General features: G+C 47.1%; 1 protein-coding gene across 7 annotated transcripts in view; it reads left to right on the plus strand.

The window, feature by feature from the left end:
* Positions 1 to 1,130: 1,130 nt before the first annotated feature.
* The window catches only part of CCDC92 (coiled-coil domain containing 92), an 84,212-nt gene continuing 72,558 nt past the window's right edge, over positions 1,131 to 12,784 (plus strand). For 6 of the 7 annotated variants that reach the window (XR_014185438.1, XM_082065844.1, XM_082065835.1 and 3 more), the window contains exons 1-2: positions 1,134 to 1,238; positions 8,510 to 8,577. The gene's annotated coding sequence lies outside the window, so the exon portion shown is untranslated. Of the gene's footprint in view, positions 1,239 to 8,509; positions 8,578 to 12,784 lie in introns of all 7 variants that reach the window. The other variant, XM_082065841.1, reaches the window with a different exon arrangement.

The raw sequence follows: 12,784 nt of genomic DNA on the forward strand, positions 1-12,784 counted from the left end.
CCGTGGACGGGAAGGCTGTACGGTCATGTTCTGATAACTGACCAGTGGGTCATTCTCCCAAGTGTGTCATCCTTCCAAAACCCATCTGGTATTTACTGTCATGAGTCTATTTTTCACAAACTATCTAGAGTTCTCTGTATAAGGAAATCCGAGGCTATAATCAGGCGGCCATCATTCATGCTAAATAAAATGAGGAGATTCCCAGCTATGTCCCACTTACTGGCCTGACCAGTATGACCTGTATTGCCCCTCCCTCGCCCAGTCTGATTGGGGGGGGATCTGTTCCTAATTAGCCTCGTATCAACTAACTGCAGGTGTAAGCTGGACTGTCCAGGTAAAGTCCTACCCATGGAGTTGTTCTGCCACATCTGCCTAGACAGCAATAAATACCAGAAAAGAGGGATATTTTTAATCTAATTCAGCATAGCACACTGGCCTGACAGCAGGAAAGGGGGGGGGACAAGTCTATATGAAGGTTTACCAGCAAAACCAATTGTTGGATGGCTCCACCAGCAGAGCGGGCAGGGTTCCCCAGGAAGGACTCATTGGGGCACAAGCTATTGCTCTCGCTAGAGGGAAAACCCAGATCAGACCCTGACTTCCTTCTCCAGCTGCTGGTTTTTCCTCAGAAACCGGTTTTGCTCTCCTGGATAGAAATAACTGTGATGTACTCTAGCACGTGTCTTGTTTGTGATGGCACCCGTCCAAAGCCTACTGATACCAGAGGAATGTTTTGCAGGGAGTCCGGGGGATTTTTAGATCAGATCGCAACCTTTGCAGCTACTTTTGCATTGTTTTCCTGCCAGGACTTACTGACCAGCCACCAAACTCCTGAGAAAATCAGCATGAAGTGTCAGTCAGGGTTCAGTTCAGGTGACAGCTAAATATGCCTCTCTGGATATGAATGAGAGCTGGTGGGCCTGGATTACGAATGACCCCAGACAAAGCTAGCCAGTGTCCACGCCAGCTAGCTTTTAAATCATACAGTAGCCTTCAGCCATTAACACTTCAAACACCATCCAGCCCTTTGGAAAGTCAGTTCATTTATTAATGTTCCTTCCATACTCTGTTTGCAGGATTGCCTCCTGGGTTGGGCAGACCGTGGCTGCACAGTCCTCCGCAAGCAAGGATGAGAACAGCTCTGAAATGCTTCAGGAGGGCCGGCAGGATCCGGTGGTGGGATGCAGAGGTCTGGAGTCTCTCACCTGCTCTGCGAGGTGTGTGCTGTCCGGTTTTGGGTGAGTCACAGCTCATTCCTCTCTCTGTCAAGGCTGGGAGGCTGCTCAGACACATGCATGCCCCTTGTTTGCTGTAGATACAACTGGCATGGTGTGGTTCAGGGACTGTTTCTAAATTCAGAGTGTTTCACAGTTCCTACTCTTTGGTATGTGCCTGAGAGCGAGTAACGGTCTTGGATCTGCCATGCTCTGGGGTGTTACCCTGTCTGACAAAAAACATTCTGGGCTGTGAGCTGGAGGTGCAGAGCTGCGCTCAGGTCTTTTTAAAAGTCTGTCTCTGGGTTTTCTGAACATAAGGGGACGCAGGACCCGTGCCTTCAACTCAGATTGCATATACAGCAACTGACCTGCACGACCCCTTGCTGGATTTGGAGATCTTCTGTGCTTTCTTGGTTTAAAAATGCTCTTTAGAGCAAAAGAACCCAACTATGTTGTCTTTTTTCCTGTTCCATGGGCACAGTGCAAGCAGAGTAAGCATGAATTGTACCGCACTTGCTGCTCCCCAGCTGGTCAGGGAGAACAGCGCTTGCTCCTGTCTGGGCTGCGGGGCTGGAAAGGTGAGGCTGTAGCAGCAGGAGTCAAGACAAACAGGAGCCTGGTTTTGATTTGCCATCTGACCCCCGCCAGCTCAGAGCACCCTGTCTGTAATCGTGACCTAAATTAAGCCCAAATGCCATCAGCAAGGCTGTTGCTTTCTCTCACAATGCAAGTGTTTCCAGGTACCTAGCCAGAGGTTTGTAATCCACTTCTAATTACATTTTTGTTTGTGTCTGCTGTCACGCTGGCTTGGTCTTTCTGTGGTTTGTTACGTGCAACAGTGTGCCTGGCCCTTTGTGCTCCCAGCCTGTCTGCACAGACAGCAAGGGGCATCTGTGGCTGACGGCTCAGGGGCTGGAGGGAACCCACCGTGCTGGGCTGTGTGACTTTTGTAGCCTGAGTATCACGGGACATATTTTGGCTTGTTAAATTCTTGACTGCACAGGTCTGCTGTCCACGGTAGGTTCTCTTTGTAGCAGTAGCTCCGGCAGCAGCCCAAGGGCAGGAACACTGCTTTTCTCTAAAATGTTCAAGGAGACAAAGGCTTGGTGTTGCCTGCCCAGCCCACTCTCACCTTTTCGATGGCAGATGACTGGCACCTTTCTCTAGCTGTGCTTGCGTGCAGTGTTTTTTTGCTATGAAGCTGAAGATTAGATCCTTGTAAACAAAGTCTGGAATTGATTACCAGTAATTAGCACAAATCCTTCGGTCAGGGTGCTGGAAGGACCAAGATGGAATAACACGCCTCATGACACCACACAGTGTGAGCTACTACAGACCTTGTCCTGCTAGGGAGTGTGCTGGGTAAACCCTTTGTTGAGAAGTCAGTGTCTTGTCCCACAGGGCTTACACACAGAAAGTAAGCTTTTAATTGAATTATGAAGTTTCTCTCCAGAAATACAGGAACAGTTTCTGAAGAAACCCAGCTGGGTGCATGCAAAACCATTGGCTTCTCTAAGGACAAAACTGAGTCTTCACTTGTATGCCCTGTGCTTGTTCCCTTCTGCCACTTCCTGCCAGGTGACACCACCATAGCAAGTGACTTAGAGTCCCCAAAACTGCCATGGAGGAGAACCCTAGTCCACATTACTGGAAAAGCAGTTCCAAACATAATCTGTCCTCTATCCCGTCCTTTGTTTGTCTGCTGGCTTTTCTCTGTGTGCCAGGAGCTCTTGAGGTCTGTGCTATGATTGTGACATTGTGGCAGACAAGCCAGGCAAGTACTTTACGCACACACGCTCCGAGCAAACCAGACATCCGGTATTTAGAAATAAACAGTGTAAAGAGCTTTGGGAAATTCACTGTTCATGCCAAGACATTTAAAAGGCATCTTGGTTCAAGTAAAAGCCTCAACTCATTTCCATTTTTTTTTTTCCACTTTGAGTGAACTATTGAGTTAAAGTTGCTTCAAACCAAAATAGATCATTTCTGGTTCCAGCTGATCAAAATGAAGGTGATTTGTCTTCCACTTACATTTCAAGGTGCTAATTTTCACCTAAATATTTTCTCTGACCATGAACAAGCATTTTACTGATGGCAAAATGGTTCGTTACATTTTCTACCCATCCCTAGTAATTCACAGAAATTAAACCTGGCAACTCTTCATCTTAAACTAGTGGGTTCAATTTCTGAGGAAGAAAGACCCCCCTCCACTACTGAATGCCTGTGTTAGCAGTGGTTGGAGGGAGACAGTGGCCATTCAAGAGAGGTGTCACTGCTGTCTCCTGTCTGCGTCGCCAAGTGGCACTTGGAGGGATAAAATCTACAGACACCGTAGTCTGTACACTGGACACTATTGGTCTGCAGCCCAGTAAATTTTAATCCAATCCAGTCTTTGTTTGCTGGTTTGCGTTAGGATCAGCAGTCGTTAAGGCGATGAGGATCTTGGAGTGAGACCCAGTCAGCTGTCATTAAACACAGGAGTACAAAACTGGTGAAATTATTTCTTTTTAGCAGTATAGTTGTATATTGCATCTGTCCTGAAATGTATGCTTAGTTGTGGGATTGTGGTTTGTCTTTGGTCATGCTGTATATTTTTGAAGAGGAATTGAGGCCAATGGTATATACTTTGTCTCGTGTGTATTCTAGATTTCTGTGGAATGGATTTGAGAAAACATGACAGATGGGAAATAAATGGATGGTTTTTTTCCATGCAGGTTGGCGGTTCTTTTACCTGCTAGCAGCTTAAATAATGGAGGCTGGGTGATGACCAGGCATTAACACTTTCTGCTGCTCTGAGCGCTTTTCAAGAAGGGAAAATTACCTCCCAATCTGCTCTCCTAGTGGCCAGGCTAGTATTCAGAATCTCACCCCTAGTTCAGATTACTTTTGGTCCCCCATTTTCACCCTGCAGACCATTTGCAAACATGCTTGTGATTGAGACCCAGTTTCTGCCACATTTGTACATACAAGCTCTTCCGCTCTGTTTGTAAATAGGGTTGGGTTTCGATTTTTGGTCAACAACCTGAAAATAGTCTAGGAAGTTCAGGTTCTGAGTGTGTCTGGTGTTTGTCAGGGAGAATTAAGGCAATGGTTGCTGTGTGTTATTGGCACAGCTGAACATCAGGAACAGGACCAGTTACTCTTGTAGCTCCAGAGGATGGTATCTGGGAATAACGAATGAGGAGAACCTCCGTGGCCCCAGCAGAGAGATGGGCTCTTAGAACTGGGGCTAAATGGAGAGGGACTCCATCCGCAGTGGCCGTAGGTCACTGGATGCTTTGGGAGGATCCAGCTCGCTGAGAGAAGCGCAGAGAGGCACAGATTTTGTACAGTTTCCCTGTCGAGATCTCCTGCCTTGTTCAGCCTCCTTCAGGCCCCTGTGATGCAGCTGGGATTCTGTTCTGGGAGAGGGAAGAAAGTGATTTCCAGAAACTTGACACCATCTTTTAAGAAGAGAGAAGGTGAAGGGTAACGTTAGAACCCTCCAGTGCCCTAGCATGAGGTTTCTGTTACAATCAGGGTAGGACTTACAAAGTCACTGCACCTGTGGGAGGTTGGGGGACACCATGGCAGCATCCTTGTATGCATTTTATCTTGGCACCTCTTTCCAAAGATCCAGGTACCTCACTGCCCTGGAAATCTCCTACAATGTCCCTGGAGACAGCAGTACTCTCGTATACCGTGTTTCATGGTCCTGTTTGCACAGCTGCAAATGGCACATCCAGGACAGACAGCTTCCTGCTTATTGAGCAACATTAACTCTATTGATTAGCACATGGTAAGCTGGGAAATGTCTCCAAAATAAGAGCATTTTAGGAGAGAAGTGCAAAGTGGAGGTTGTACGAATCCTGGATTGGTACATTTGTTGCATGCAAGATGTACTGTTGAAGGAGATGATGCTGACAGAAATGTCTGCAGTTCCCTGCATGCTTCCAGGGTATTTGAGTTGAATTCTACCAAGGAGGACTTTTCATCCTACAATCTTGGGCTCTTCTGTGGGGCTGTTGGCAGTTACTAAAACGCAAAACCCTTCTTGCCTACAAATCCTTGTGCTTGATCTTTCCAGCCCAAATCCTACAAGTAACATGCACTTGTCCCTAGGGCAACTTGCTCAAATAACCACAGCTCTGCCGGAAAAAGGGCCGTTTGAGCCTCAGGGAATTGGGAGGAGAGGTTGAATTATTCCCAGCATCCAAAGACCAAGAGGTTCCTTCTTCTTCAGCAAATGTTTTCAGTTCCCACTTGGTGAATTATTGCTAGGGATTTTTTTCCCTTCAGTGGTTGAGGCTCTGATCCAGGAAATGGGGGGAAAAAACCCTCTGAAAAATGTATCGCACCATTTCAAAACTCAAGTGGAATTAATTAAATCCAAATTTCAACAGTGTATCCGAAGTTGAGCTGGGCTCGAGACACACTTCAGAAGGTTTGATTTCAAAACAATCCCTTTGCGCACATGCACATAATTTAGGGAGGTTTCTGTGTATCCCGTACAAGGCAGGAACAGGGAGCTGCTGGGTACCTGAGCTTACAGCGCAAAGGTAGTATTTGCAGGCCAGCCTGGAGAAAACCTTTTTCTGTCTGATTCAGTTTATCCTAATCCTCTGCTCAGCAAGCTGCAGACTGGAAAAAGAGTCAGGAAATAGTGTTGTGGAAAGGAGAGCCAAGCCATTTGAAATGGAGATGCTGTGGCTGGTACACTCACAGTTCTGCTCGCTGGAGAAGTAAAAAAGTAAAAAGAACTAAGGTACAGCAGAGAAAGCATTCAGGACACCGGGCTTGGGCTGGAGCAAAAGAGTTTGGCAATGAAAACTTTTGTGAATGGTGGGGGATGCAGGTCTTCTCCCAGCTCCACCACTGGAGTGGGGTTACCTTGGGGCTCTGAGTGCTCCCATCCCTCCATCTGTTACATTAAGATAATGTAATTTACTGCCCAAGGGAAAACATGATGGATTTAAAAAAATAATGCTAGTAGGGTGGAGCTTTCTCAGATGTTTTTCAAAGCCCAAACGCCAAATTCTTTCTTCTTTTTCATGCATGTGTCCCAGCTAGCTAGGAGTTGCACATGGGTCAGTGAGGAGCAGAACTGGCGCTTTAATGTAGTATTTAACACATTCTTTCTGTCATGCCTGGTCCCTGGTTTTTCACTCCTTGTGGGGAAAACCAGCATCTCTTATTTGCTTTTGCCTTGTAGTGGTGACCTGGGCGAAAGCTGAGCGGGAGGACTCCTTTACATGAAAGATCAGTCGTGCCTCTTTAGCCTTTGCAAATGGGGAGATTTTGCATTTAGAGCCTGGGAACAGGGGTGGTTCTACCTCACTTCTGCCAAGCAGCAACACATGTTGCTAATATTTTTCCTGTGAATCTTCTGCCTGGATGGAGATGCTGTGGGTGAAGGTTCCGATGTGGGTACAGAGACCAAAATGTCTATTTTTCTGTGAAAGTTCAGGTGCACTGTGAGTTGATAAACTCTGTCACAGGAGATGAGAGCTGAAGCATTTCTACCAGACACTGTTTGAGAGAAAGAGAACAGTAGATTGGTGCTGTACAATGAGGTTTACAGACTTTTACTTCATCACTGCATGAACAGTTTTATCTCTTAGTTGGACCATGGGTGTCCTCCATCACTTTGCCTACATACCCTGCACCCTGTTTCCTTGCAGGTTTTCAATGTCTTTGAGAGATAAAAAGGAAAGGGAGGAAATTTTATCAGTATAAAAATACAATTGTTTCATCTTCTTGTTCGACTGTTCCTGGGATGCAGGAGCATGTGGCAAACATACCCAGACAATTACTCTTGCGCACCCAGAGGGTGTAACTATAAAACAGGACGTGACAGATAAAGATGTATCTTCCTTCTCTATTGTGCTGTGTTTTGGAGATTTTTTGGAACTCCTGCTTTTGCTGTGTCAGGGCCAGTTCCTCTGCCTGAACCTCTGGGCATATTCTAGTGGATACAATAAAAGCAGGTGCTATAGGTCTTATAAAAAACTACACATTAGGTTCTTCTTTTCCCATACTGTTCCTCTTTGGAACAGGGAGGTATCTGCTCCCCTACAGTTCCGGAATCTGGTTATCCAGCCCAGATCCTCCCTGTCCTCTCTGCCCTTCTTTGTGCATCTCACATCTTTCTGCATTCTTCCCAGTATCCTCTGTTTCTCTGCGTTATAAGCACATATTCTTCTGTCCAGGCTTACTGTTGACATGGATGTGATTCAGCCTCTATGAAGAGGACCCTATGGACATTAATCCTTAGGGGACTTTAAGAGGACATACTCAGCGGTCACCCCAAAATAGAGCTGAGCCTGCTGAACATGACAATCCACTTTGGGTGAAGCTGCCTTATTCAAATTACAGACCTATGTTTCATAGGGTGTACAAGCTGTGCAGTGGCTGTGGGCAAGGGGAGGGAGAAACATGATGGACTGGGGTTTGTTTAACATGTCTGTCCATATCTTCGTAATGAAGTTGGTGCCCAGTGCAATCCATGTATATGTGCTGTGCCCTAGCATCTGTATCTCGTGCACAAGTGCACATTGATGTGGGGTCTCCCAGACCCACCTCCCCGTTCACAGCCAGACGGAGGGAAAGGACCTCAGCAGGCAGCGAGGATCCAGGCAACAGGCACTTCTGCTTGTGCAATAGGCAAACATTGTAGTAAATAACATGTGTAGCTTTGTTATTAAGCTTGCTTTTGTTAGCGGGGCAATAAATGTTCTCTGTGATCATTTTTCTTGTAGACTATCAACACAGGATAAAATTGTGGCTCTGGCTTTGCTCTTCCTGCTCATTAGATCTTCATGCTGCTTCATGCCATGGCCTCAATCTGTTGCTGTTTGCTGTGACAGCTGCATGTCCCCCACTTCCTTCAGACTAATTTTGCACATGATAGATGCTGGAAGTTCTTGGGTTCTTCTTGTCCCTTCTTCCCCCCGCTTCTCACTTTTACAAAACTAACTTTGCAGCAAATTGTGTTTAATTTAAAAGGGATGGTTTGGGCAAGGTACCTGTTTGATGGAAAGCAAAATCAGGGACATCTGGCATTCATTGACTTTTAAAGGCAGAGAAATGACACAACTAAAATGCAGATATAGAGGATTTCCAGCTACTTTGAGGGGGATGTTATTTTAGTAAATTGAACTCAGATAGATTTGTCCTACTTGCTCCTAGCCATAGCTCTGCATATAGTCTGGACTAGACTACTCATTTAATTATATGCCACTAACAAACTATCTTTGCTTCATGAGATACATTTTCTCTTTTGTCTCTGTTCATCTGCCTTTTTCTCTGCACAGGGTGGCTGCTTTAAGGCCTGAAGACACGTTTCTGCTAGAAAAAGCTCTTGTGACACATCCAGAGCCAGGTACTCCCCTCATCCCTAGTTTCCAGGCTAATTTACAACAAGGTGTCTGCAGAAACACTTGGTCTGCAGGTGGGAGGGCGAGGGATGCTCCCCTTGAGCTGGCCTGGCCGTATGGTGCAGAGGAGCTGTGAGGCAGCTCAAGCAATCCCGTCTAATCAGTAGTTACAGAACAAAAGCCAGCTCCTTCTAACACTTGAAAACAGTAGAGCTTTATTTGAACTTGAAGAGAATGAGTCTTTGGCATTATGTGGGGAGAGGAGGCAGTGCTTCCAGCTGCCAGTAGTGCGTACTTTCTAATTCAAGAAGGAGCAGCAAGGCAGATCCCATGGACAGCATCAGGCGCAAACCCAAAAAATCCTGGCTTTGCCCACGGAGAGACTGAGAAGCTGGATCCTCTAAAACAGAGTCTACTTTATGAGCAGTCGGAAATGGGGCCACACACAAGCTGGGTATGTGAGGGCAGCAGGGCACTGCTTGTTGCCTTTGCTGAGGGATCTGCAGGCAGGTCAGCCTGGGCCTTACAAGCCTCTGCCCACTGAGCGATGGATCACTCTGCATCGACCTCATCTGTACACAACAGGTTTCGTGTCAGCTGCCTCCAACTCCCCACATTTCCACTGCTGGCAGCGGGGGGGTCCGTATGAGTATGAAACCAGAGTTTTATGCAGGGCAGAAGTAAAATCCTCTCCATGTTTCTCTCACTCCTGTATTTGCCATTTCTGGCTGAATCCTCTGCCAGTCTGGGAGATGTGCCAGCCCCTTCCACTGCCTTTCCCCCAGCAAGCTGAATAACTTCCTTCAACCTGCTTTGAGTTCTCAAAATAGCATCCTCAGGTATGACATGACATATTCTGTTGCCCTGCTGTCTGCTGCAGACAGTCTCCTCTTTCTTTCCACTTATCCCTTGGGACTGGTGTCCTTTGTCGTATTAGAGATGCCAAAGGGACCTGGGGATAAGAGGAGGCAACTCTGGCTGAGAGCACCTGAGCCTGCTACAGAGTGCTAATTCCCACAGCACTAACATGCGTCCTAGAGGGTTCCTAGCCACGTCCTGGACTGGCTTCATTTCATTTAGCTACCAAACTTTCCTTGGCAATGGAGCACAAGACACCCCATACCTGGGTTTTACCTGAAGTGGGAGACCCCATCCTTTTAGGGCCCCTGAAAATGGTTAATTTGTGCAGACTACAAAGCAGACGCGATCACAAGCCTTCCTTCTCTGTGTAACTGCTGCCTCTTAGCAAAGCCAACCCCCAAGCATGAGTGCGTTAGCCTGTTGGAACGGTGGTTCCTTGGCTCCTGACTCCAAGGCTCCAGCAGCCAGACGCCATCTCTGTTGCCAAGCTGAGCTTTGCCATGCTCTGTGATGGGACAAGCTGCTCAGCACACAGCCAGACATTGGCCTGTTCTCAGCTATCGAGCATCTCTGCAGGCACATCGGTTATGCCAAGCTCCATCCTACACAGCCATCTATGTGGCTCATATCACCCCTCTCCCTGTAAGAACAGGCAAACTCATATTTGCCCCATCCTTCTCCAAAGAGCTGTGTCTGGTCTGCTGGTGCCCTACAGAGAAAGCTGAGTGACCCAATGAAGAGGCTGGTTAACAACCTGGCCCAGCCCACCGTAGAGCTCTTGTGGCTGGTTTGGCCTCTTGCAGACTCTCTAAAAGACATCTCCCCCTCCCTCCTTGTGTTCCTGCCAAGTGAGCTCTGCTGCACTGCGTCCCTGATCTTTTCTGACGTTAATTACCCTTTCCTGGCTCGGACTGCCCTGTTTGTGGCCAGGAAACCAAACTCGCGCCTGGAATCAAAGCAAGCTCTGCAGTTAGGAGGAAAGAGAGAGCGTCTGCTTCCTTGGATGGCTGACTGGAATAAGCAGGTGTCTCTGAGCCCTTCCTACCCCAGGGAGAGCTCCTAGAAAGCTTTGCCCGTTGCAGCCTAAGCTGGGTCTGGCCAACTGCTGAGCACCTGCTATGCCTGCTGGCATGGCTGAGAGTGAGGGTAATGGGCCAGCTTTGAATCTGTGCCCAGCATCTTCAGAAACGCACCACACAGACCCAGCACAAGCGCAAGTAGAAACAGCTGTAGGAGTAAAACCTTGAGGCAGCCCATCTCCTTTCACATGTGACTTCTTAGGCTACTAATGTCAAAGGTTTCTGCCTTCATTTCCCCCAGGTGCCTCACACCTTTGTCACCTCTGAAGAGCTAACAAGTGGTATTGCTTCCACCTCACCTCATGCAGCCTGTGGCAGTGTCACAGCCCGAAGATGGATGCTGCTCTAAAAAAGATGTTCCTGGCACGTGCCCAGTGCCACCTGCTTTCCCAGAGTGACAGTGTTCCCGTGCAGGCCAGAGCTTTGCTGGCAGAGTTGAACACTCTGAGGCTTTGTTGAGGTAATCGAGTTTTGCTGCTGGGCATTTGGAGGCCGCCACCATCTTAAATCAGGAGGAGGAGGGTAAGAGAAGGGTAAACATGGACACACCATTGTTCCTGGCACACTTTCCACAGTGCCCTGAAGTTCCCATCACACACCCAAAGGAAACCAGCAGCACTTGGAGACTTTAATTTGCACCTCACCAGTTACAAAGTCAAAATCCATATTAACTCTTATGCTATAAACAGACAGAAAGGAAAATCCCTACTTTCCTTAGAGAGGGCAGCGACATGTCTGAAAAGGAGCATCTGTGTGTGTTTGCCACATCCGTGAGTCTGCATCCAATATAAAGGGACCCACAAGCCAAAGTTATTTCTAAAATACAGCACCATCTAGTGCTGCCTTGCAGCACCTCAGGGCGGGCAGCCGCATGTCCCCACCTTGTCACCCCGCAGCACCGGGGGTCCGCCGCTCACTTCCCCTCCCCGGTGTACGGCCATCTGCCTTTGGAGTGGGCTTTGATTTGGTTCGTGTGTCAGATGGCAGCGTCTTGTCTGAGGCTGCCTGAACAAGTCTCTTTGTGCCACTGTGTGCTTGCAGCGTTCCAGCAGCCTCTTGCATAATTCATGGAGAAATTCTGTCAAAACTTCATCCAAACCCCAAATCATATGTGAAACGCAGCTGGAAATCATCTTTACAGATTAGAGCCATTGCAAACATCCTTTCCCCCTGCTGCACCACACCTTGTATCCCTCCCTGTGTGTTAAAGGCAGGCAAAATCTCTAGTTGTGCAGAAATCCTGGTGCTCTGACACAAAACCAGCCAGTTATCCAAGCAGTGGCTGTGTCCCTGTGAGCTGTAGAAACATAGAAGTTGATGGACTATTGCTGAAGATCCATGAGGGGTGGGGAAGTATCAGCAGGTTTAAGTTCACAATTTAAAGCCTTGCATTTGCACTGGAAAATAAACTTCAGGAGGGTCGAAGTAAAAAAAGTGCTGCAAACACCATTTATTACGTGTAGAAATTGTTTGGCTGAGAGCAGAACTGGTTGATTATTGTGGAGTTAATTTCACCCTCCTTCCCACCACCCCATCATAACAACAAACTGAAAATGCTTGGCTTTTTCCCATACACAAAATTCAAGGTTTCAGATTAAAAACAAATCTTCAAGTTATATCCAGGACTCATGTACCTGGTTAAATGGTGTAACATGGTACTAAAAGCTCCTGTAAATCAGAGCAATTTTTAAATGAAAGCAACCTTACAGTCCTTTCCCTGTCCAAACCCAGGCACTGTGAGGGGAAAAACCTTGAGGTGTAGGAGCATGGAAGGAGAAACTAGTAGGGCAGGAACTGCTTGTATTGGTGCTGTGTGATTAACTCTTGCTGTACAGACAGGTTTCCTCCTGCTTTTCCAGGTGGAAGGAATGTTGTATGAAGACAACATAGTCTGGCAGTAGCTTTGTCTGATGTAACTATGGGTAGTATTTGGGATGGAAAAAGTTTGTTCTATGGTAACCAATACCACAATGGGGGGTCATGCCTGAGAAAACCCTTTCTACGAATAAGCGCATTATACCTTTTCCCACATCTGTTTGGCCATTTAACCCAAAGGAAAACATGTTGTTTCTTTGCAGCAGGCTTTGTTATTTCCCTGTTCTAAGAGGAGAGGCCAACAACAGCATGAAGGTGTGTGAATTTGGAAGCAGAACTGCTTACTGTGTGCAAAAGCGGACCATTTTCCTTGTGACACCAACAAAACCCAAACTACAAATTTTATAGTTTGGAGCTAGCCCCAGCAGCAGTAAAAATTAAATCGTCCATTTAGATT

The sequence above is a fragment of the Streptopelia decaocto genome (genome assembly GCF_964273445.1).
Source record: "Streptopelia decaocto genome assembly, chromosome: 15".
In the NCBI taxonomy this organism is placed as follows: domain Eukaryota; kingdom Metazoa; phylum Chordata; class Aves; order Columbiformes; family Columbidae; genus Streptopelia; species Streptopelia decaocto.